The sequence below is a fragment of the Lissotriton helveticus genome, chromosome 4_1 (genome assembly GCF_964261635.1).
Source record: "Lissotriton helveticus chromosome 4_1, aLisHel1.1, whole genome shotgun sequence".
Taxonomy (NCBI): domain Eukaryota; kingdom Metazoa; phylum Chordata; class Amphibia; order Caudata; family Salamandridae; genus Lissotriton; species Lissotriton helveticus.
The window spans coordinates 565,332,783-565,356,092 of record NC_136063.1 but is presented as its reverse complement, the minus strand read 5'-3'; the positions used below and the strand labels follow the sequence as shown (position 1 = coordinate 565,356,092).

The window sequence follows — 23,310 nt, the reverse complement described above, 5'->3', positions numbered from 1 at the left end:
ACTTTAAATTGTCAGCTAAAGAATTGGACACAGCCCTAATCTAGTGTAAATTATACTGTGCATAACACTGGACATCAATCAAAAGCGAAAAATAAGGGACACATACACCATTAGGTGGCCTTTATTAATTGCTGCCCCAGGGACTGATGTCCTGTATGAAACATATCAACTCATATCAATTTCTGAGCTCCTACTAACAAAAAAGTTAAGCTTTGTGTTCCAAAATGCAACGTGAGGATACCATAAACGTTCAGATTCTTCGACAGTGTCGCACATGACCTGAAATGTACCGTAAACATTCAAGAGCCCTTTGTACAAAGCAAAATAGAAATGACTTCACAGTTCATTAAACCTTCTATCTAGTATTTGAAAGAAAGAGGAAAAAAAAGGAAGGCAAACTTCACACACACACTGCCAGTGGCATGCGTCATCATCAAATTCCCCCTCACCGCGACCAAGTTAACGGTATTTTGTGCGCTCCCTTGGGAGCTCTTAGCAAGACTTTTTAGGGTGGGGCATGTAGAATAGTACGCTGACTGACTGGACAGCATCACTCGGATGCAAGTTACCCTCAATAATATAAAAATGTGCAGACGGTGGTTGCTGGTGTGCTTTACTTTGATGCCGAACAGTAATATCGCATAATTAAAATTAGTCATGGGAGCACTATATAATGAAACTCCCCTAGAACCATGAACACGTTTCTGCATTCAATAAATCAAAACTATGAGTTTCAAAATGCAACAGGTGGGTGACTAAAAAGCCAGGACTAGCCAATGGTGTTCACATGGCAGCTAAGAACTAGAGCGGACAGATGTTTTAGGATGTGCCATTTTTCCTGGGTTGGTGCTCACATAGGACTAGGTATCTGTGTACAACCCCCTGCCTGACAGAGGAGATTGTTTGAGTATTTGTGAAGATGATAAAATAATTATTGTGAGGAATCAGGTACCTTATGTGGGAGATGGGAAAATATAGAATACTAAGAGGAATCAAGAAGGGACTAGCTAATGAAGATCTGGAATACTTGAAGTTGATATGGAGATCAGTGAGAGTGACTGACAAGTATGAATTATCTTGAAAATACAGGACACAGCAATACATAGTACATGTGACAGGATGGAATAAGGAGCACCTACCTGACATGTAAGAGTGCATGGAAGATAAATAAGGGAGAGTGTGAGAGGGCGCTATCAAAATGATTTAGAGGGGGGGTGACAGAGACAATAGACTGCTTGAGACTGATCTGGTCCAGAGAATGTGCCTATAAGAGGTGGAAGAAAGAGCGCACAAGAGGGAAGGGTATAAGAGGTGAGGAACATTGGTTACAAAAGGTAGATGTGAATAGTTAAGAATTGCAAAGTGGCTCCAATAACTTTGTTATTGAAGCATTTTGGAAGTGTACAAAAATTGTAAGAGGGGGTAATTTCTGACTGCTACAATACATTTTAGTAGGTGGTGGGCAGGTGAAATTTTTTTAGAGGACAGGTGGATTTTTGAAGCATTTTATACATTGGGCAAGGAGAATTTATGAGAAATTATATGCCTCTTCAGTGCAAAAGGTTACAAAAAAAGTACAATGTTGCAAAATTGCGAGGAAAAGTCTTGCCTTCTGTTTCAATGATCTCCGGTTTGTGGTTCAACAAACACATCAGTGGGTTGAAACTTCAGCTGCATAGTTCCCTGTCAACAAGAGTCAATGTTGACGTTCTAGGGTGCCTAGAGCCTTGGTGTCCAAATGGCTACAGGGAATTTGGCAACAGGATTTTCAGCAAAGACACAGTTATAATTTTCAGGACCAGATATGAATAAAACCAGCCATACTCCTTTTCAATGGGGACAGAAGTAGTACTGTGTTGGGTAGTTCAGGTGTCCATCTCTTACCAGTGTTTGCCTGTATTCTTTGGCTTTCAGTCCAAGTAGGCTCAGCTACCTCCTGGCTCCTTGGAGGTCTCAATTCCTCAAGCCATCATCCATGAAGGTCTTCAGTCAACTGGGCCTTCAGTTAGTCAGGCAGATCCTCCTTACTGCGCCATACGGCTTACCGTCACCCAACACATTGTTCCAAGAATCTAGGCTTGCCCCAATCCACTGGTTAAAATTCACTATCTGGTCTGCCCAAACGAGACCAACAATGGCTCCTCAGGACCAAGACAACATACAAGATACCACCTATTCAAAGTGAGTATTTATTGAGGCAAAACATTGGGTTACCTAAATGTTAGCTTTGTTTGAAATTCAAGTTCTTACTCAAATCAGAAACAGTGCATTTTCCTTCTGTGTTTGTTTTTGTGGCGTTCAAGAGGAGGGAATCTATGGTCAGGACATTTGAATTGGCCATGGTGTCAAAATGGATCAGTCCCAGGCAAAGCTCTGGGCAAATGCCAACAATTAAGTAAAAAAAGGGGGGGGGGTAGAAATATAGCAGATGAAATCTAAACTAGTCAAAGACTTGGATGGGGTTTTGAGGAAACTGACATACCAGCCATCATGTCCACTATAGACAAAGGACAGCCTGGAATATGATCACAGTCTGGCATATCTATGCACAGATTGTCCTAAATGGACAAACTACATTTATTTGGTTACAATGCACTAATCTGTACCCACAAGATATGCCCCAGCCATGCTAGTCTCGTGGTTTTCCCCTCACCTTTTATAAACGAAACTTCAATAGAAAACACTTTAGCAAGGCAGCCAGTAGGCAGCTTTTTCAAAGAGATGAAATAAGAAAGGCCTGTACTGTACCTCTAAAACTCTGTCGGTCACTTCACAGCTCAGTATGAGGTGGCAAGAGTTACCTTCACTCAGGATTGGGGTTCACCTTGAGTGAGCCCCTGTCAATAGATTCTAGCATTGAAAAAATGAGGCGCGCCTTCAGTGGGCTGACAGCCTCACATGCATTCAAAAGTAACCATACGTACTGCCGATCATCCACTCCCACTTACAAAAACTAAATTCAGCCAAATTTACTGCGCTCAGCTGCCGTAATTTACCAAACAGAATAAAGGAATCAAGAATTCAAGCCTTGTCATTTCTTATGATCATCAGCCTCGAATCCATTAACCTATCAACTTTTACACAAATAAGCATGAAAATACATTTACCACATCCAACATCACACGTGGACATGAATTACAAATTCATTTCTATTAATCACAAACCTCAATATAAAAATCCATACATAAACCATTTCAAACATTCATAAATACTCAGACTTATGAAAAGTTATTTTATGTGCGTGAGCAGCAACAAAGAAAGAAGATGGCAACATGCTTGGAGTATTTATACATGTTTTGAATGTTTTAAGGTTAAACTTCTATTTCAATGTTTAACTTTATTGCTGCTGTGAGAGGGCAATAAAGAACATATGCATAATATTTGTCTCTGTGCTGCGCCATAAAAACCAATGAATGTGGGTGGAAATCGAGAGGTTTGGGATAGTTGCCAGAATGAAACAAGCATTTACAATGCAACGGTTTCGCCTTTGGAAAAGTTTGAGCTATTGGCATTGTAAATGACAAAATTTGTATTTGTGTTGGTTTTGAAAACATATAAATAAATGGCATTGTCATTTACATTGCCAATAGCTCTAAGTTTTCCAAAGGCGAAACCGTTGCATTGTAAATGCTTGTTTTTACATGGAGTAGTTTTGCAAACATTGAAAGATATCCAACAAGTCAAATTTGTAAAATTGTAAAACATAGCTGACAATTGGCCAATTCTGGCACTTCACCCAACAGAATAAGTTGAGATGGAGACTCGCACACCTATTTAAACAAGTTCATCTTAATTAATTCACTTATGGAGCTATCCTGGGGAACGCTTTCATCCACAAAGCGCCGAGCATATAAATCAAAACGGAACACTGATGAGTAAGGTACTATCAGTTCCAGGATGCATCACATCGTACAGGTTGGTAACCTTGCTCATAAACCGATTAATCCACAGTCCATTTTTTGTTCCAAATTTAAAACAGTTTATTGTTCTTTTGTTGATATGTTCACCCAACAGCACATTGAGTGCTGGGGTTTTGAGTCCACGGTGAAATTGTTAAAAGCAAAACTAACCAGCCCCACAAAGCAACATGCTATTGGTGGAAATAACAAATGATGGTACCATATGCCCTAGAATCTAAGCGCAGAGTTGTGAAATGGAAAATAAAATATAGTTCCTAGCTTTCTGCTTTTTGTCTTGTAGGCAATCATAGACAGGCCAGTGAGCGAGAAGGCCGAAACAGCCTTTCTGATGATGCAAAGGCCAGCATCTGACTGCTTATGGTTTTACATCAACACTCCTCAGAAAACCTACAAAAAGCGGCGTTTACCACAAGAGTGTTAAAAGCAGTAGTTAGACTTATCTAGAGACAGCAGAACGGAAAATTAATGTCCCGTCACCCCTATTCCAAACACATTCTCGGACTAAAAGTGGGTGCGATTTTTATGGTGGGCCTACAATATTACTGTGACGCCCTGCAGACAGTGACGCGGTGTAGCAGCACAGTGCGTGCTGCATGGGCTCACCTGCGAGGGTCGCCAGTGAACAGCCAAACAACTTGCTCTGATGAGCACAAATTTTGACTACAGCAAAACAGCGACGTGACAACCGTCCTTTGATGAATTTATAGTCTAGCAACGTCACTGGTCCAAAAAGAAGTTACGCATTGGAAGATAACGCCAGGCCCTCTTGTCACCCGGGGAGCTGGGCATTAGACGGTGTCCGTCTCCTTTCACATACCTCTGTCACTCTGGGCCTTCCTGCTCCTTAAAAGGGCGTAGACTCGGAGGAAGTAATTTATTGAGCGGCGCGTTCCAGTCAGCCATGTTTGTTTGCCGGCTTAATCTCCCTCCCGCCCTCATCAGCGCTTCCCACCTGAGCTCAGTGGCGGTGGGCTCATTATGTCGTAAGGTTCCGCACCGCTGGGCATTCAATGGGGCAGCTGATGGCCACTGCTGCGCCACCCCTTGTTTCATCATAAACCTGCCCAAGCGCAGCGGCTGTGTCCCCTTGCTGGGGTTATTGATTGAGACTGGAGGGGTGGCTTAGCTGTCCGCGAGACCAGCTGTACAGCTCATTCAAGCTGTAGTTCCACACGCTTTATCACGACCCGTCTTTCTTACCCTACCAAATAAGACTGATTGCAATAGGGGACATCAGAAGAAATGTGTGGGGAATTTAAAGAATCCTTTTAAATTGTAATACAGCGTGTTGTGTATGGAATGACTCCGTATGGCAATCATGCCAACATTTTATACCTGTAAAGTGGAGGAGGTTTTGAGAAAAAAAAAATCAGGGCACTGTTTTCCCCCCTTTGACTTCTATTGAGCCAGAGTCAACGTTAGACGCGAGGCAGCTACAATGAAGCACTTTTTGGCTGGTAAAATCGGGAGTCTCCCACCTGCATCGGGGATGTTGGGGGTATGTTATAGTTGGTCAAGTAATGAACATCGCGTGCATTCTGTTGGTTGGCACGAGTGAAACAAGTCAGGTCCCGGGCCGTGCTGTGATTGGCTGCCGGCCCGGGACACCCCCGTGACGTCAGCCAATCACAGCGCGGCCCGGGAAATTAAGTCACTGGGGTATCCCGGGCCTGCAGCCAATCACAGCGCGGCCCGGGACACACAGCAACAAGGGGCGGGGCTTAAAAAAAGACCCAGAAACGCCCCCGAATCGCGTTTTCTCTGGAAAACATGATTGACGGCCAATCTCTTCCAATGGCTAGCCTCCATTTATGGAGCTAGCCAATGGAAGAAGGGGCGGTTTCAAGTCGCCACTATAGAGCTAACATTAGATTTCGCCCTTGGGCGGAGCAACTGCTACGCAGTTGCAACGCCAGGGCGAAACCTAAAAAGACTGATAATGTCAACCATGATATAACAATGTGAATTGGCGATAAAGAAGATAACACCACACCTGACTGCCATGTCACTTATTTTAGTATTAGACACCTTGAAATGCCTATGGGTAAACGTCGCCCAATCAGAATAAGCCTTTTGAGTAGTAAAAGCATTAAAGTAGTTGAGGGAACATTCAGAATTATGGTAGGGGGACTAACTAACAATGTAGTGTACCAATGAGAGGTTAATTTGAGCAAGTTGTTGGGGGGTGGGGGGGCGACCATTTATTTGTGGGGACTGGAACTTATTTTTTTGCATCAGATATTTACAGAGTGCAAGTGGGGGAGAAAGACGATGATCGTAAAGACGGAGGAAGAGAAAGATGGCAAAACCTTCACAAGAGGGAGAAAGCAGGAGCTTGCAAGATCGAGAAAAAGGGTCAGGGATTGCCCGTTAGTAGATGGAAGACTACCAGGCTTGGCAGGATGCCAGCTTCTGAGCAGAGCTTCAGACACCTGCACTTTCCCCCCACAAATTAGGCATTGGCACCAATGGTAGATAGGCATAGCTAATAAAGTAGGGCACAGACTAAGACTGGGTAATCTGATTAGACCATCTATATGATAGTGTGCACTTCAAGAAGGCAGCTAAGAGAGGTTAATAGAAATACCTGGAAGGCCTTGGGAATTTTACACATGACTTTTTAGGTCTCACCTACGCAGAGCGCACTGCTTAGAAAAAAGACCTTAAGGAATCGGTTTGCTTTTTCGCCCAAAAACGTGCACGCGTTGCATTGCTTTCAATGGCAACGTGTGCACGTTTGGCGATTCCCTTGCGGGAGCGAGCTTTCAAAACCATGTGTTTGTAATTAATAGCTGGTCCCTGCTCGCTCCCGCAAGGGAAACAGGCGCAAGCCCCATCCTCCTGCTGCCTCCTTTCAGAGCGAGGCGCGCGCGCTTGTTAAACGAAGCAGAAGCCACAGCAATTAGCTACGTAGCTCTCTACAAGACTCTCTACCCCAGTTGTTACTGTGGGCGAGTACCTCGGTTACCACCTTCTCGTTAATACCGCTATCGTGATTCATTTTTTGCTGCTGGCCATTGCACCCTACCTCTGCCAAACCTTACTGCAATTCATATTCTGTTTCTTCTCTTCTGCACCTCAATTAAAATATAACTCTCTGTTTTTAATACAGCGAAACACCTTGTTAGCATTTCACTCACTTAAGAGGTGGAAGGGGTGGATATTCCTCGCAAACAACAACTATTCAGAACAACACGCCAAAGCCAATGTGAATTAATATCCGCACGTTCTTTTCGCAAGCCCTGGAATCATCACCACATTTGAGACAAAGGCTATTTTAGGACTCCTGGGACGGCGCTGTAGATTTGCATCAGTCAGGTACGAGCACTTTGCATTTTCCTAAGTCTTTCCTTGACGCTAGGCTCGCGCTTAAGACCCAGAAACAGCGCTGCCAAGGAAGACAGCAGTTTGGAGACTCGCCACCGAGGGCTGCGGCCATCGGGCTCTGGGCCCTGCACAGTCTCTCTGCGCGCCCCCAGGGCCGGACACAGAGACCTCGGCCGCTATGGCTGTTAGCGCTGAAAGTCATGTCTCATTGCGCGTCTGCGTGCCGGCACGGCGGGGGGCACATCATCTGTCTTTGAGCTCCTGTCGGATTGGCTGACATGTACAAGACGCAGCATGCCTCGCAGAAATAAGTGTGTGATAACCATACACTGAGCATATAATTCTTAAAGCATTAGGGAGCCGAACATAGCTCCCTGTTTTGTTTCTTCCTTGCTATTCAAAATGACACTTCTTATGGGTTCATCCAGCAGAAACGAGCGCATGTTACCGCTACGCCCGTGCAGCTGTGGCAGAAATAGCCCTATTTGTGAGTTTTGTGGTGGTTGCATTACAAGGCTTCACAAGACATCTCGTACACAATTATGTATTTAACGATAATGAGTAACTAATCGCTGTGTGCCCGGTCAAGTAATGTTACAAATTATTAAAGAGACAGAAAACATTTAAACAAACATTGGCATAGCCAATAGGTCTCGCCTTTGGGACCTTATAAGCGTATAGCCATGCAACACTTGATGTTGTTGCACCATGGATATTGTGCTGGATAACTAAACACTTATAAGGTGAATGAATGAATGAATGAATAAAATATTTAATAAAGCGCACGGTGACCGAACGGCTTCCTGGCGCTGGGGACCTGATCAGAACACAGCAGAGGGGACCCAAGGAGATTTAGGAAGGGAATGCCTGGGAGAAAAGAAAAGTTTTAAGAGCTTTGCGGAAGTGAGTGTAGATGGGAATGGACCGGATAGAGAGAGGAAGACTATTCCAGAACTGGGGGGGCCAGGACTGAGAACCGGGTGCCTCCCGTTCTGGATTTGCGGAAGCGGGGAATATGGAGAAGAGAAAGAGAAGAAGAACGGAGAGTGCGGACCGGGGCATGAGAAGAAATAAGAGAAGTGATGAACAAGGGTGCGGAACGGAAATGAGCCCGAAAAGCTAGACAGGCCAATTTGAAAAAGGATCTGAAGTGGACTGGAAGCCAGTGAAGAGATTTGAGAACTGGGGTGATGTGGGAGGATTTGGGGAGGGAAAGGATAAGACGAGCAGCTTGGTTTTGGATGGCCTGTAGACGGCGGGATTCGTAAGCAGGTATGCCCACGTACAGGCCATTCCCATAGTCAAGGCGAGAGATGACAAGGGCCATGACTATGGATTTAAGTGCATCAGTAGAAAAAAAACGAGAGATTTTCCGGATTAAACAAAGAGAGAGAAAGCAAGACGACACGACGGCGCTAATCTGACTGTGCATAGATAAGTCATGACTGACTTTAATGCCAAGAGTGCGGACAGAGGAAGCGGGCACCGGGGGGGGGACCAAAAGAAAGGGGCCAATGTGCAGAGGACCAAGGATTGGAGGGACCACCAGTGAGAATAAGTTCCGTCTTGTCTGGATTGAGCTTCAAATGGTTGGCGCTCATCCAATCAGAAATAAAAACTAAAGTGGAGCAAAACTTAGGAAGAGAATTAGGGGTGGAGGAAAGGTCAAAGACGAGCTGGAGGTCATCTGCGTAGTTGTACACAGAGACCCCCAGCTCAAGAAGGGAGGTGATGAGGGGGTGAATATAAAGATTGAAAAGGAGAGGGGAAAGAGAGGAACCTTGGGGGACACCACAGGTGACTGGGCGGGAAGGAGCAGAGAAACCGGGGAGATGGACAGCCTGGGACCTATCCCGCAGGAAGGACGTCAGCCAGGAAAAGGCTGCGCCCCGAATGCCCGCTGCGCTGACACGGTCGAGAAGGATGGAATGGTCAACCGTGTCAAACGCAGCGGACAAATCGAGAAGGACCAGGGCTTGAGGGAGGTTGGAATCGGCCTTCCCCTTGAGCTCGTCCAAGACTGCGAGGACCACCATCTCCGTAGAGTGGCCCGGGCGGAATCCCGCCTGATGGGATGCAAGGAGGCCATTCTCCTCTATATAAGTGGAGAGGCAGGAAGTAACATGAGCTTCAAGGATCTTGGCGAGATAGGGAAGAAGAGAAATGGGGCGGAAATTGGAAGGAAGAGAAGGGTCTAGACCGGTTTTTTTTAAGAATAGGGAGAACTATAGCGGATTTGAAGGAGGAAGGGACAGATCCAGAAGCCAAAGAGGAGTTAAGAAGAGCAAGAGTAGGAGCAGGGCAGTTGGTAAAAAGAGTTTTAAGAATGCGTGCTGGCGCGCAATCCGCGGGAGAGCCGGACTTGATCTTAACCAAAAGATTCAGAAATAAATCGGTGGAGATGGGAGGAAAAAAGGCGAAGGAAGAGGAGGGACAAATAGGGGGACAAGTGGGACGGGGTTGAGGTACTGTAGGAATGTTGGCTTTGATCTTCACGATCTTGTCGATAAAAAAATCGTTAAGTGAGGAGCAGAGGGACTGTGAGGGAACTAAATTAGGGGTGGAGCGATCAGAGAAGGCAAGATTGTGGACCAGAGAGAAGATTTCACGGGGTTTGTTAGCCGCGAGAGCTACTCTCTCAGTGAAATATGCAGTTTTAGCCGCTAGGATCGCTTTTTTATATTCAGTGAGGAGTGATTTGTATTTGATGCGCAAGGAGGGGCAATAGTTCCGTCTCCAGTGGCGTTCCGACCGCCTAAGGTCGAGTTTAAGAGTTTTAAGTTCTGGAGAGAACCATTTGTTCGCATCATATGGGCGAACCGCCTTGATCTTTCGGAGCGGAGCGACTAGATCGCACGAAGAGGAAAGCCATGTGCCGATTGCACTAACCTGGGATTCAAGAGGAAGATTAGTGAGGTTAGGAGCAGAGGAGGCCAAGGTGAGCGAGAGGGAGTCAAGGTCGGTCCGATTCCAATTGCGAGCTAAGATGTTTTTCGGAAGGGGGGACTTGTCGACCGCTCCCAGATGGATAGAGAAGGAGATGGTAAAATGATCCGACCAAACGCAAGGGGAAGTGAGAGGGAGTGAAACAATGGGACGTGAGGACCAAATTTGGTCCAAGATGTGACCCTGGGCATGAGTAGGTGAAGAGTGTCCGAAAAATCTTTCGAGGGGAGGTCTTCCTTAGGGTCGCCCGGCCAATAATTAAAGTCGCCGAGCAGAAGGACGGAGGAGTTGTTGACCACGAGAGTGGCCATAAGGTCCTGAAGGGAGGCTACAAAGGAAGGCATAGATTGAGGGGGACGGTAGACAAGGACAACAGTAAGGGGGGCAGAAAGATTAAGAGAGCGAGCCACAAGGTAGTCCACATTGGGTATGGGAGGGTGGTTAAGAAGTTGTAATTTGAGGGTCGACCGAATGATCATCGCCACCCCTCCCCCCACCTTACCGTCCAGGCGATCAGCCCGGAGGGCATAATGGGTGTCAGGGAGAATGGCTAGGAGGTCGGGAAGAGAATCGGCAGTGAACCAAGTTTCGGTCAGAAAAAGGAAGTCCGGGGAATCAGTGGTCAAGAGGTTAAAGAGAGCTGTCTGATGTTTGACAGCAGAGCGGGTGTTATGCAGTAAAGCAGAAGCTACAGTAGGGACAGGAGCGATGGGAGAACGAAGGACAAAAAGGGGGTCTGAAGCAGTTGGAGTAGGACTAGAGACAACCGGAGTCGGGTGAAGAGGGGAAGAGACAAGAATACCAAGTGTGTCAAGGTGTTGCAAGAGTGAAGGTGGGGGAGGGGAGACAGCGGTGAGAGCCATAAGTTGGGCTGAAGTGTACACCAGGGAAAGGGCAGGGTACATGGCCCCTGGTCCCGGCCCGTCGCGGACGGGCGCAGACGGGCTTGCCTTAGGCGCGCCTTCGGCTCGCCTGCTGTGCCCGTCCGCTGCGCGTACGGGGGAGACACATGATTTATGGTGGCGTTCAGGGCGTGGCCTAGCGGAGGTGGGCGTGGCTAAGGGGCGGCTCGCTGGTGGCGGCGAGCGAAGGAAGCCTGACCCGCTGCAGCGTCAACCTCGGCTGCGCGGGGGGCCACGAGGCAGGAGATAGGTCCCTGAAGGGGACAGAGGTAAGTTTTAAAATATGAGGCAAAATAAGAGCAGGAAAGGTTTAAAAAGCAGGGCTTCGCTGGTGTGGGCTCCCGCGGAAGGCAGGGGAGGAACAGGTCCCAAAGGCGAGACCTATTGGCTATGCCAATGCTTGTTTTGTATTGTTGCAGACAAGCATGACCTTCACAGAGACAGGTAGAGAAGAGTGAAGGGTTACCCATTGGCCAATTTCCTCACTATGGGAGGATAGTGGAGTACGAAATACACCTGTGACTGTCTCCAACACTAAACGGCATTGCTCTAAAATTTGTGACGTCTCTTAGCACATTAACGTCTCCAAGTTACCATCAGATCTGTGCATGAAAAGGTCAGACTGGTTTGGAGGGGAGGGGAACAATGTTTACTTACAGGTAACTGCATTACTCCCTGCCCTACTCTCGCGTATCTCCATTATATAATGAAGCCCCTGTGCCATTGTACACACCTCCTACCAATATAAAAATGTCCCGCCCCCTGCACAACTCCTATACATACCAAGCTGCCGTAGACTGTAGGCTTGACTACAGGGAGGGAGGGCCATAATGAAGATAAGCGAGAGTAGGACATGGAGTAATGAAATTACCGGTGAGTAATAGAAGTATTACCTCCTCATCCCTCGCTTATTTCGATTACATAATGAGACATACTAAGCCAACCCCCCACCCAAAAAAATACAGGACATCTGTACAGTTTTCTGCAGACCAAAAAACCCAACAGAAAATAAAAAGGCACAGCAAGGTCAAACAAATAAGGAAGACAGCCCATTTTCAAAACAGTGGACAGCACTACCAGAACCAAATACACCAAAGAAGACAAGACAACAAGTTGAGCACTCCCAGCTGGCGAGCAGATGTTACTACCACCCGAAAAAAAAACACCAACAAAGACAGAAGGAGCAGCCGCACAGACAAGCCCACCCTGGGAGAACACCGACTAGCCCGCAAATCCACGACAGACACGCCACAGGAAAAGGACGGAAAGGTGGCATTCCCCTAAAGATCCAGGAGACCAGAGCCAGACCAACCATCAGACCCCCGCAAAGAGTGGCTCGTAAAGCCTTATATGCCCATCTGGGAGGGACACCAGCACCCGGGGAAGAGAAACTGAAAGCGGAACCACATACGGCTGATCACACCAAGCGGGAAACGACTGACTGAATGCAAGCATAAGACCTGGCAGCAACCTTCCGAAAGCCATCACAAAAGAGAGGACAGAGGCTGAGAGACTCTGCACATGAAGCCAACCAGCACAACTACCCAGAGAGGGCACCAGGAAACTGAGACTGCAGGGGAAACTGAACCAATGGAAGCGGTCACTCCAGACACACCATTGTCACTTGCAACAGCCGAAACCAGAGAGCGTGATCATGCAGGAGCCACCAGTACAACATGAGCCCCTATATCCCCCACCCAAACCAGACCATTGGATCACAGGAAATGGAGGGATGTGACAACTGACAAGGACACAACAGGGCTTCCAACCCTGAAACCAAAAAACTGTTGCTAAAACCCAGGGAAAAAGGCAAACACATCCAGACGGAGACTTCCGGAACAAGAGCCGAACAAAGCTCCAGTGGATGTGGATGAATCCATGAAGCCGGGCAACGTCGCACAATGCCCAGAACCATCCAAATTTGGGCCCCCAACAAATATGAGATCCCGAAATGGAACGCAATGTGACTACAGCGCAGCCACACAGAAATCCTGAGAAGACAGAAGAACCAGCACAGTCTGAACAATACAAGGAAAGAGAAGCCCCAATCACCAACAGTGGTCCAGACACGGAATTGAAATCCCTCGAAGAACTGCCAACAGGGGAGTGAACGTGATGACACACATATTACCAAAGGAGTGCATAACCTAGGAGACAACAGGGATTGGCGCAGTTGCTAGAACAGCCACTAGAATGGAATGGACACGACCCAGCCATAGAGGGGCGACAGAACGAACACTGCTCGAAACAACCCCCCCCCCACCCGACACACACTGCAGCAAGAACGGGACTCATGGCCAGAGGACAGCCATAGGCAGAAGCGCGCCGACCTGAGCCTGCCCCCTCCCCCCCCCCTTCTGGGCAGTAACATCTGGCAGCCAACACTTACTGGGCCAAAACTGCACTACACAGAAAGAATAGGAGAGGAAGCTCCCAACCACATCCCGGCCCTGAAAACCTATGGTGGGGCAAACACAGCCCTGGGCTAAAACCCATCCAACTGTTAGCCATTAAATACTGGCTCACCACAGAAGGGGCCAATGAAAACCATACAGAGGTCTACAGAGGAAAACCAACAGCCAATGAAAAACGGACTGGCCACAGACCAGGAATAACCAATCAAAAATGTACAGCACAGGTATACAAATTATAAAAATAAAAAAGTGTCCTACCAGAAGTGACTTTTTCCAGTAGATAGGAGCACCGCCTCCCAACAGGCAGCCACGCACAGCATTCACTGAGAGGGACAGCACTGCCACAAACATGCAGAATGAATTAAAGTGTGCAGCACCATGCTACCTCTGCACCAACCTGGCAGAGAGACAGTCAGAACACCGATCTTAAGTGCCCTGATGAGACATGGAACTTCCACAGTCCAAGGATACTCCTGGAGCGAAGCATCCCAAGTATCCCCCAATTGCCCCCTGCCCCGTTCTCCCTCCTCTAGGGTTCTGGCCTTTCCTTAGTAAAACACTAGTATTGAGTCCTAGCTGCATTTTGATATGAGAATAGTCACAATGCATATTTTCGAAGATGCTATGTAACGCTACTTGTGGACATACATAAAGATTTCAAAATAAGTGTGTGTCAACGTGCTATCTCTAAAAAGATTGCGAGACAACAATTGAACAATTTCTGTATACAGAAATTAAGACCGATGTTGATTTCACTGAAAAGTACCCTACAAGGTATCATTGCCAGTTACACTTTTAAAGACGAAGGGGGGTACCCAATAACTGAACACAAAGCATTTCACCTTTTCAGAAATCTGTTGCTTTGTTTATAGGATGGTTAGGTGATTTGTATTATGGTAATTGAAGGGTTTAATTATGCAGTGAAAACGGAAGACTCTGGGTAACGTATTATAGAAATTAAAATGGCACAAAAGCCACTGGCATACTATGGGCAGGAGGGAGACGACTTCTTAAGGTGGGGAATTTGCTTGTGAATCTTCCTCACAAAAGTATCCCCAGAAACATTTCTTTCAAAAAAATGGGAACCCTCACCCACATTGTTTAGCATACTTCAACAATGAGTACCTGCTCACACTAGTCTATTATTGTGCATTGGTATATGGCAGGCCCGCAAGGACTATTTAGTTGGGAAAAAGAACAACAAACTAAGAAAAGATATAGATAAATATAACCCTGAAACAACGTACCCATACCTACAAAAAGATTACTATGATAAGTTGAGGGAGGAACCATCTTTTAGAAGAAACGGACAAAACAATAGACGATATGGTCAAAGAAAGGGTGTGACTTTTTCTGATTCATCTTATATGAGTAGCGAATCAGAAAATGAAGGATTACCGGAACAACAATTATCTAAAGATAAGGAGATGACAAATAACTAACAAAGAAAGCTTGTCTTTTTTAGAGAGACGCAAGCAGAACCAACAGAACCAATCCCAGACAGGAAGAGGACGGGGCCGAGGAAGGGGTTTTTATGCCCAGAATCAAGGGCAACAACGTCCTTACATGAAAACACGCTCCCAAAAGAGTTGGGATTAAGTCAAAAGGACATAGTCATTAACCTATCGTCTAGAGCACTCAGTATAGATGAAATCAAACTTTTGGAAAAGGGCTTAGGTTTTGCCATGTCTGGACCCCCTGATAAATTTAACCTCGAAAGAGATATTAGAAATCTATTCAGAAAAATAAGATTAAAAAATTTTTTTGAAGGCAAAGAAACACGAACAGTAGCAAATAGATCAGGTCTGAAACCCAAATCCACATGGACCCTCACAATAGCCATGGTTGGCAAAGAAGTGGAGATTTTCGAAAAAGTTGTAGAAATGGGTCTAGAGGAAATTCTATCATCAAAAACATGGGTAACCCATAATTTGACTTACAATGAGAAAAAAGCATTGACAAGTTTGGAACAGTGCAGTGAGATTACCATAAAACCTGGCGACAAAGGTGGCAGCATTGTCGTCATGGACACAGTAGACTATGAAAAAAGAATGAAAGATCTTTTGAATAACGCTGACCATTATAGAGTGAGCAACAGAGAAGAATGGATTGACTTAGGAAAACGCATAACAAGCCTTTTAAATTATGCATTAGAAGATGGAATAATATCCCAGGAGGAGTACAACTACCTGAGGAATGACACACCAACAGTGCCAGCTATATATGGACTACCCAAAGTCCACAAGAGCATAACAAACCCTCCTATGCGGCCTATAGTATCCAGTCTACAATCACTAACTGAACCTCTAAGTCAATATATAGACAAGTTTATTCAACCACTGGTAACAACTCAAAAAGCCTATATAAAAGATACAACCCACATAATAGAGAAGATAGAGAATACGGTGTACAATAAGGAGGGGGAATGGCTTGTGACCTTAGATATAGGAGGCCTTGTACACAAACATACCTCAAGATGCCACAATTAAAATGATCAAAAATCTCTTAAAAAACGACCAGGATGAACTATCAGACCATTCAAGGTTTATAGTCAGTTGTGTAGAATTAGTTTAAAAAAATAATATTTTCCTATTCAAAGAAGATTACTTCAAACAAACCAAAGGAACCAGCATGGGCGCAACCTGCGCTCCAAGCCTGGCATGCTTGTACGTGGCAGCATTTGAAGAGGTTCACATATTCAATGAGGCGGCACCATTTTTTGAAAACGTGGACAGGTGGTCCCGCTTCATTGATGATGTTTTTTTTATTTGGAAAGGGAGTGAGGAAGATCTGAAAATGTTCATAGAATGGATCAATATGGGGGATAGTAATTTAAAATTTACATCCTCATATAGCAATGAACGCTGTAATTTTCTGGATATAACAATAAAAGAAGTACAAGGAAAACTGGAGGTAGAATTATATCGAAAACCCACAGACCGCAACACTATGTTGCACTATGATAGCAACCATCCAGCCAGTCAACGTAATAATATACCTTTCGGCCAATTTCTTAGGATAAAACGCAACTGCACAGATAAACGTGAATATGAAAAACATGCAGACATCTTAACGCACAAGTTTGTAGAGAGAGGATACCCCAAAACAATGATCAAGAAAGCACGCAAAAGAGACAAATACTACAATAGAGAGAGTCTTTTTGAACCAAAACAAAAATCTAAGGATAATGATGGAAATATAGTTTGCGTTACGAATTACACAAATGTAACTAATAAAGTGAAAAACCTTATAAATAAGAACTGGAAATTACTAAATAAAGGTAACACGAACAGTATTCCTAAACCAATTTTTGCGTTTAGACGCAATAGAACAATTAGGAATTGTTTGGTCCATACGTACAAAGAGAAAACAAATAAGACAGCAACACTAGATGGCCAGAACATTGTGGGAAACTTTCCATGTGGATCCTGTAAAAACTGTAACCAAATTATCAAAGGAACCACTATTGAATATCAAGGTGTGACCCATAAATTTCAGAAACTTGTGAATTGTAAAACTAAGAGTGTAATCTACATGATACAATGCCCCTGCAAACTAGCTTATGTTGGCGAGACCTCCAGAGAAGTCAGAGTGCGTCTCAACGAACATAGGTCAGCAATCAGGACTAAACGGTCCAATGCACCTTTGGTGGAACATTGGACCAGTGCCCAACATACAGAAAAAGATATCAGATGGTGTATACTGGAAGCAGTGACCCTAAATAAGAGAGGAGGAAATCTAGACACCAAACGAAAAAAGAGAGAGCAGTTCTACATGTCTAAATTTGAGACATTTAAGAGTGGATTAAATAATAGGGAGGAATGGGAAAGAATCCTATGATCCAATGGAGGAATGGAATAGAATTCTTTGACTTAATGGAGAAATGGCAATATGCCAACACGAAAGGGCTTTCTCACCGGGCCGGCATAATTGTAATATGGCCTGGTATAGATTTCAATAAGACAGTCAACTACAAGAAGGAAAACGCGTGAATGAATTTTCACGAATATATATATAAATCTTTAATGGTTAAAAAACGTATAAAGAAGAAATAGGTTATATGTTAATACTCCAATCAAAGATTGGTACTCCATTCTAAGAATACAACTTCTCAACTGATCTGCCAAATAGAAAATGGTCGGATTTACGAATTGGTTGATATACCTGCAAAAGTACTCTTTGTAAATGGATCATAGATGCATATAGACAAAACACCCAACCCGGTAAAAACCCACAAAGAGGATATGGGCCATATGCATACATTCTAACTTCCGAATGGCACTCCATTCTAAGATGGCCGACACGCTTACAACCCGCCGAGCGCGTCACTAATATGAGAAACCCTGTCAACAGTACCGGTCACACGTGACAAAGCTAGCGGTAATGGCCTCGAATAAAAGAAATACATTTATTTAAATTAACAAACCCAAACGAGTTCAAACTGATAGTAGGCCCATAAATAGACTTTTTAACAATGGAGAGAACGGAGATTAATATTTAGAAATAAATTGGCCTGCAGACCCTCGTAAATGACGCATACCGCCGGTAAATGTTGGTTCATACGCTATAAAAATAGATATGAAACTCGAGTACAATACCACCACTGAACAGTCAGCACGCATTAACTATATTCGAAAAACAGCGTGACTGACCACCAAAATAACACACTAAAAGATGGCCGACAGGGTTACATATATATATTCTTAGTAGCTTCTACCCACCCCGTTTTTGGCGGCAAATTAGAACTAATTAAAGAACTAATTAAGCAATTAAGAACGGTATAAATAAACAACAAACCCAGACATCTTTCTCAGTCACGGTCTCAGCAAAGGACGGAGTGGAAGCGGGTCTGCAGTTATCCAAGGTAAGAAGAATGGATAGGAAAATAGTCTTTTATTTTAAAAAAAACCCAGAACAGCATAGAAGTAATATATCTTGTTCTTTTAGAAGAAATCCCCTGAGAAGAAAAATAAACTCTACCAGGGAGCAGAACCCTACAAGAAAGTATGAGATGTAACAAGTATAAGCCAAAGGTAAAAAACAGAGAAACATAACGTTTTTTAAGAAAAGGGCTTGGAGAAATGCACATTAAAATAGTCCTGTCCCTTGTTGTTGTCTTTTTTCAGCTTTAAAACGCAGCAAATACATACACCCGTCCTACCAGGGATCTATAGGGTTTTAAACTTAAGGTAAGAGCCTGTAGTCAACAAACCTCTAAATATAAATAATGGGGATAAACTAGAATATTTACAAAAATTATGTTACACCCCTAGAACCCCAGTATAATGTCCAAAGGAAGAAATTGAAAATCAACCTTGGATTAAACACTATCACCGCAGTTGGAGTAATAGAATTCACCTGCTTTTAAATAACAAGGTCAGTACTAAGCCGGTAGACTGATTTGATTAATGACCATAAAACTTATCTCACCAGTTTGAGTGCTATAATTTTCTCTTATAGGGTGCTTAATCACCAATTGGAAAAGGAACAAGATATTGGATCCTTCCAATACAAATAACTAATAAGTGAGTGATATATTAAAATTGCAACATGTTTAACAGTTGAGTAATTTAATAATCTCTTAGCAAAATGGCAGGCCTCCTTATAACCTAAAAGGAATGATGACACTGAGAGCCCAGTATAAAATGTGGACACTCAGGTAACAGTGATGTTAAATCAACCAGTCCCCCTTTTCTTGAAATTAAATCTAAAGGGAGACCACAAGTGTAATATGAGGCCCCACGGGGTAACGAATAGTAGAATGTCACCGAAATACTGTATTTGTGAAATGTGTCAAAGCTAAAGGTATAATAAATCAGTCATGAGAAAAATGTAGATTGGGCAACCATTGCTTGAGGTTTTTTGGATGCTAGAATGTTTAATTAAAATACTCTTTCTATCTTTTACTTAGATTGTTTTTAACCTGTAAAAAGCATAGTCCTGAAGAAGGTGTTCAAGCCAGTTCACCGAAACGCCGCGTCGACAATTCCTGTGCTTTCCTGTTTTTTTTTTTTAATTGCATTTCACATATTTTTTATAAAGATGTTTTTAAAGAAATTGTAAAAATTGTATAATTTGCTTTTGCTGAATACAACTCAACGAAATAAATGTATGAATTTTAATATGACTCTAGTACTCAATTACCTCTTATTATCTTGAAATAAGACAATTGCATGGAATAAGAACAAGTATATTTAGTAGTTTATTTGTAAATTTGTTATCTACTGTGGGTGCCTCATATTTATGTGACTTAGAACTGACATATAAGACTGTTCATTTTCTGACTTATCTATCTACAATAACCAGGAAAAGGGAAATCTTTGTTTTTTCTATATGAGACCCATTCCCTTTTCATTGAAGGGTGCCTCCTTAAATCTTTATACCAGGCCCGCAAGGTGCACCTTGAGCAGCTTTTTTTCCACTGTCTAATTGCCAGGTTGGAAACTTGCAAAGTTCCAAAGAAAAGGAAGAGATGGGGTGAGGTGTGTGTTAATGTTATTCTTGGGGGTGGGGGTGACTGGGACTTCAAGGGCTTCCTCTCACCCCCCTTACGCATATTACAGGGAATAAATAGTAAGCTGTTTGTTTATGTATTAGCACCAGCGCAATTTCAGTCAGCAGCTCAGTGCCAACTCACTCCTTCCTCCAGGGCCACTAACATCAACAAAAGAAATACACCAATAGTGCGCTTATGGGGCTGCTTATGAGATAACAAGGACTTTTTTATTTTTATGTTGTTACATTCCTTGAAGCTTAGCATATTCAATTATTTAAAGATGCGTTGTGATTTGGCTAAAATCTTAAGACGTTTCTATTTTCGAGCAAATCCAAATCGGTATTCTATAGGAAGAGTCAAATGTAGATTTAGGAACATTTTCCTCATTTTTAACTTTTCAATATACACATTTATTTAGAGCGATTCACTTTTAATTTGCAGTCACTTCAGGGCACTCATTATCCAGAAGATTTTCAGAAAGCTGCTGAATAGCAGGTAGCGTCCAACCAGATGGGAGGGATTGATGGAGCAAGGATTCGCACGTTACGCGACTTGCTTGTACTCATGAACCTGGAATAGTGTTAATAAATCTAATTAAAATGTTTGTCTTACTAACATTGCACTTTTACACTACAAGGGGGTGTCCCAGAGACGCTTGCCTATGTGTACTAAACAGTAATAACGCTTGCTATTAAAATGGCCGCTGCTTGGCGGGAAATTAGTCTGCGCATGCGTCGGTCATAGTCATGTGACGTGACGTACTCGCAGTTCTGGTGGAAATCTCTGCACTTGCGCACTAGCATTAAGATGGCCGCTTTGTGTTCTCACATGCCGAAGCTTGCGCTGCTGCTTTTGCGCTACTGTTAGTTTGCCTCTAATATTAATGCTATAAGTTAGTATAAAGTAAGGGGTATAGAGTAGCTATTCATGGTATACAGTGTGTTCATTTATTTCTGTGTGTTAATTTGTTTTCGCTTACTTTTCATGTATCGTAACCCTTGGGCCTGGGAGGGAGTCCAAACCCCATCTTAGAAGTCCCTACTGCGCATGTCATTCTGGCAGAGGGATGAAAACCTTGTACCAGTGGAACTCAGCCAGCTGGCAGCCACAGTCAAGATGCTCCTGAGAAAGTGACCAGCGACCCAGCAGAACGAAGCTGAACTGTCCTGCAAATGCAACAATTGTATATAATCCATTGTATTTTGTAGAACATGTCATGGGAACCCCAAATTCAATAGGCGGTCCCAGAGTATGCTAATGAAGTATTGTAAAGGTGAAATGTGGTTTGTGTGTTATCCTATCCTATTTGAGGACCAATCGAAATTGGGGATTCTTACACTTGCAACATTTTGGGGGTGGTACACTGACCCGAAAACAGTATAACTAGCCTAGGTTTAGCTAGCGAAGTCGTCCGACTTGTCCGAATAGCTGACCTGTCACTGACCCAACGCACTCAATAGGTGACTTGATACAGAGGGCTGAGGAGCACTCTGTCCGAAATTTCCATAGACTCAAGGGTTTTTGTTAAGAAACCTTAAGGGCTGGCGGAGCACTTTGCTGGGGAGTTCGATAACCCAATCGGGGTTCTGACTGATAGCTGCAGAGAGGGTGGAGCGCAGGCGTTGTTTCCGAACTGCGGGTGCTGGTCTTACCTTACCTGGTTTTCCTGTCCTGTCCTGGGGTATCCATTCTGCATCTGTTGGCCTACTGGCGACTGTCTTCCCTTGGGGTCCTTCCCGTCCTTAACTGACCCGTGGCCAGGGTTGGTCTTCACACCACTTTAGGTAAATATAGTGCTGAAAATCTACTCTGCACCTTCTATATCTTCCTTTCTTTTGCTTTAATAAAGTCATACTCTTGCAAATTTGATTTTACATGCTTTTCGCACCGCTAAAACGAAGTCATACATTGTCGTTATTCTAGCATGTTCCATTTTCTTACCCATCCTTAGTACATTCCTATTTTCAGTTCATGATACATAGATGTTCCTTTTCTTTACCCATCTTCTAGTCGATTTAAGTAATTGCACCGGTTTAATAGTATGGTCTATTGGTACTTTACTTCTAGTTCCTCTTTATGCGGAAATATTTCACTGTGAAATTCTAGTATGCTCATTATTCTTCCCCTTCCTTTAGTCTCTCCATATTAAGTCTAAATTCTGAAACTGCTGCCTAGCATGTTCCCTGTTCTTACCTTCCTTTAGACTCACAAATGGTTGGTTTCATTTACTTTCTTTATGGATATGAGCTCTTTATGATCTTGGTTATCGACTGTTTATTCACTGTGAACCTTATGCTTTCTGAGATTGATGAATTTTAGATAAAGGTTTTCAAAACTTCTTGAGTTTGTGGTTATTATAAAAAGTACAAATAGAATATACAAAGTATAAGTATTTTGGTGTCTGCCTTTTCTTTACAGCTAGCTCCCTGATCTATTGTGATCAATAGGTACCCGCAACGGTGGATTGGTAAGTCAGGTACACTGGAAATAAATTAGGAAGGAACTGGGATACTGGTAGAAGAGCGTAAGGTTACCTGATTAAGGAGAATTGATTTTTATGGGCCTGATACGTATATAGTAAAATAATTAGTCGGGTGACCTGCGGGCTCTATCAGGATGACGTCAATAACATACGATATTCCTCAGGCGCTAGACTCTTCTGGGCAATCACTCAGTCAAAGGGTGGCGTTAACAGCTCAGTTCTCACACTGCCGTGGTGTGCTCGCAGGCCGTTTCGAGGTATTCTGCAGTTCGCGGTAGTGAACTCCTAGTAACCTGCCTCCATGTTTGTAGGTTGGACCCTATTTGTTTTAATGTTTTATACTGAAGCGAATATGACCCCCAGGTATATTTTTTTTGTTAAAGTTGCCTTGTCAAGGATTCCAGACATTCATCAATTACTTTTCCTTTGTCAACCGAGGGCAATAGAAATTAAAGTTTTCAACTCTTTTGAGAAAATGGATATACGCATGTAAACATTTAGAGCCAACAAGTGTTGGTTACTTATGAACACTTTAGATGGGTTTAAAAAATGTATGACTCCAGCGCCTACTTGGCCAATTCCAGCATGTCTTATGATCTCGCATCCAAGGAGAATGAGATGAACGTGTGTTAGGGAGTTGTCTCATCACCAGATTTCTGTTAGCACCATAATGTCTACATTATGTTCAGAGCTTTAGCACCAGGAGGTCTACTTTACATTCAGTGATGTGCCTCATCAGCGCTATGGGCAATTGCAGATCTACAACCATAAAGACTGCAGTACAGTTTTCTATCAGATTCCTTTTAAGCATGCAAAGTGTGAT

At 43.7% G+C, this 23,310-nt stretch overlaps 1 protein-coding gene and 1 long non-coding RNA gene across 3 annotated transcripts in view; one reads left to right on the top strand and one right to left on the bottom strand.

Annotated features, from left to right (window-relative positions):
* TRAM1 (translocation associated membrane protein 1) overlaps positions 1–23,310 on the bottom strand; it is a 306,166-nt gene that overhangs the window by 185,724 nt on the left and 97,132 nt on the right. The window lies entirely within an intron of this gene.
* On the top strand, positions 18,634–19,546 carry LOC144827237 (uncharacterized). Its single transcript, XR_013610094.1, has 4 exons — positions 18,634–18,698; positions 18,783–18,885; positions 18,970–19,034; positions 19,421–19,546. It is a non-coding gene; the product is annotated as an uncharacterized LOC144827237 (long non-coding RNA).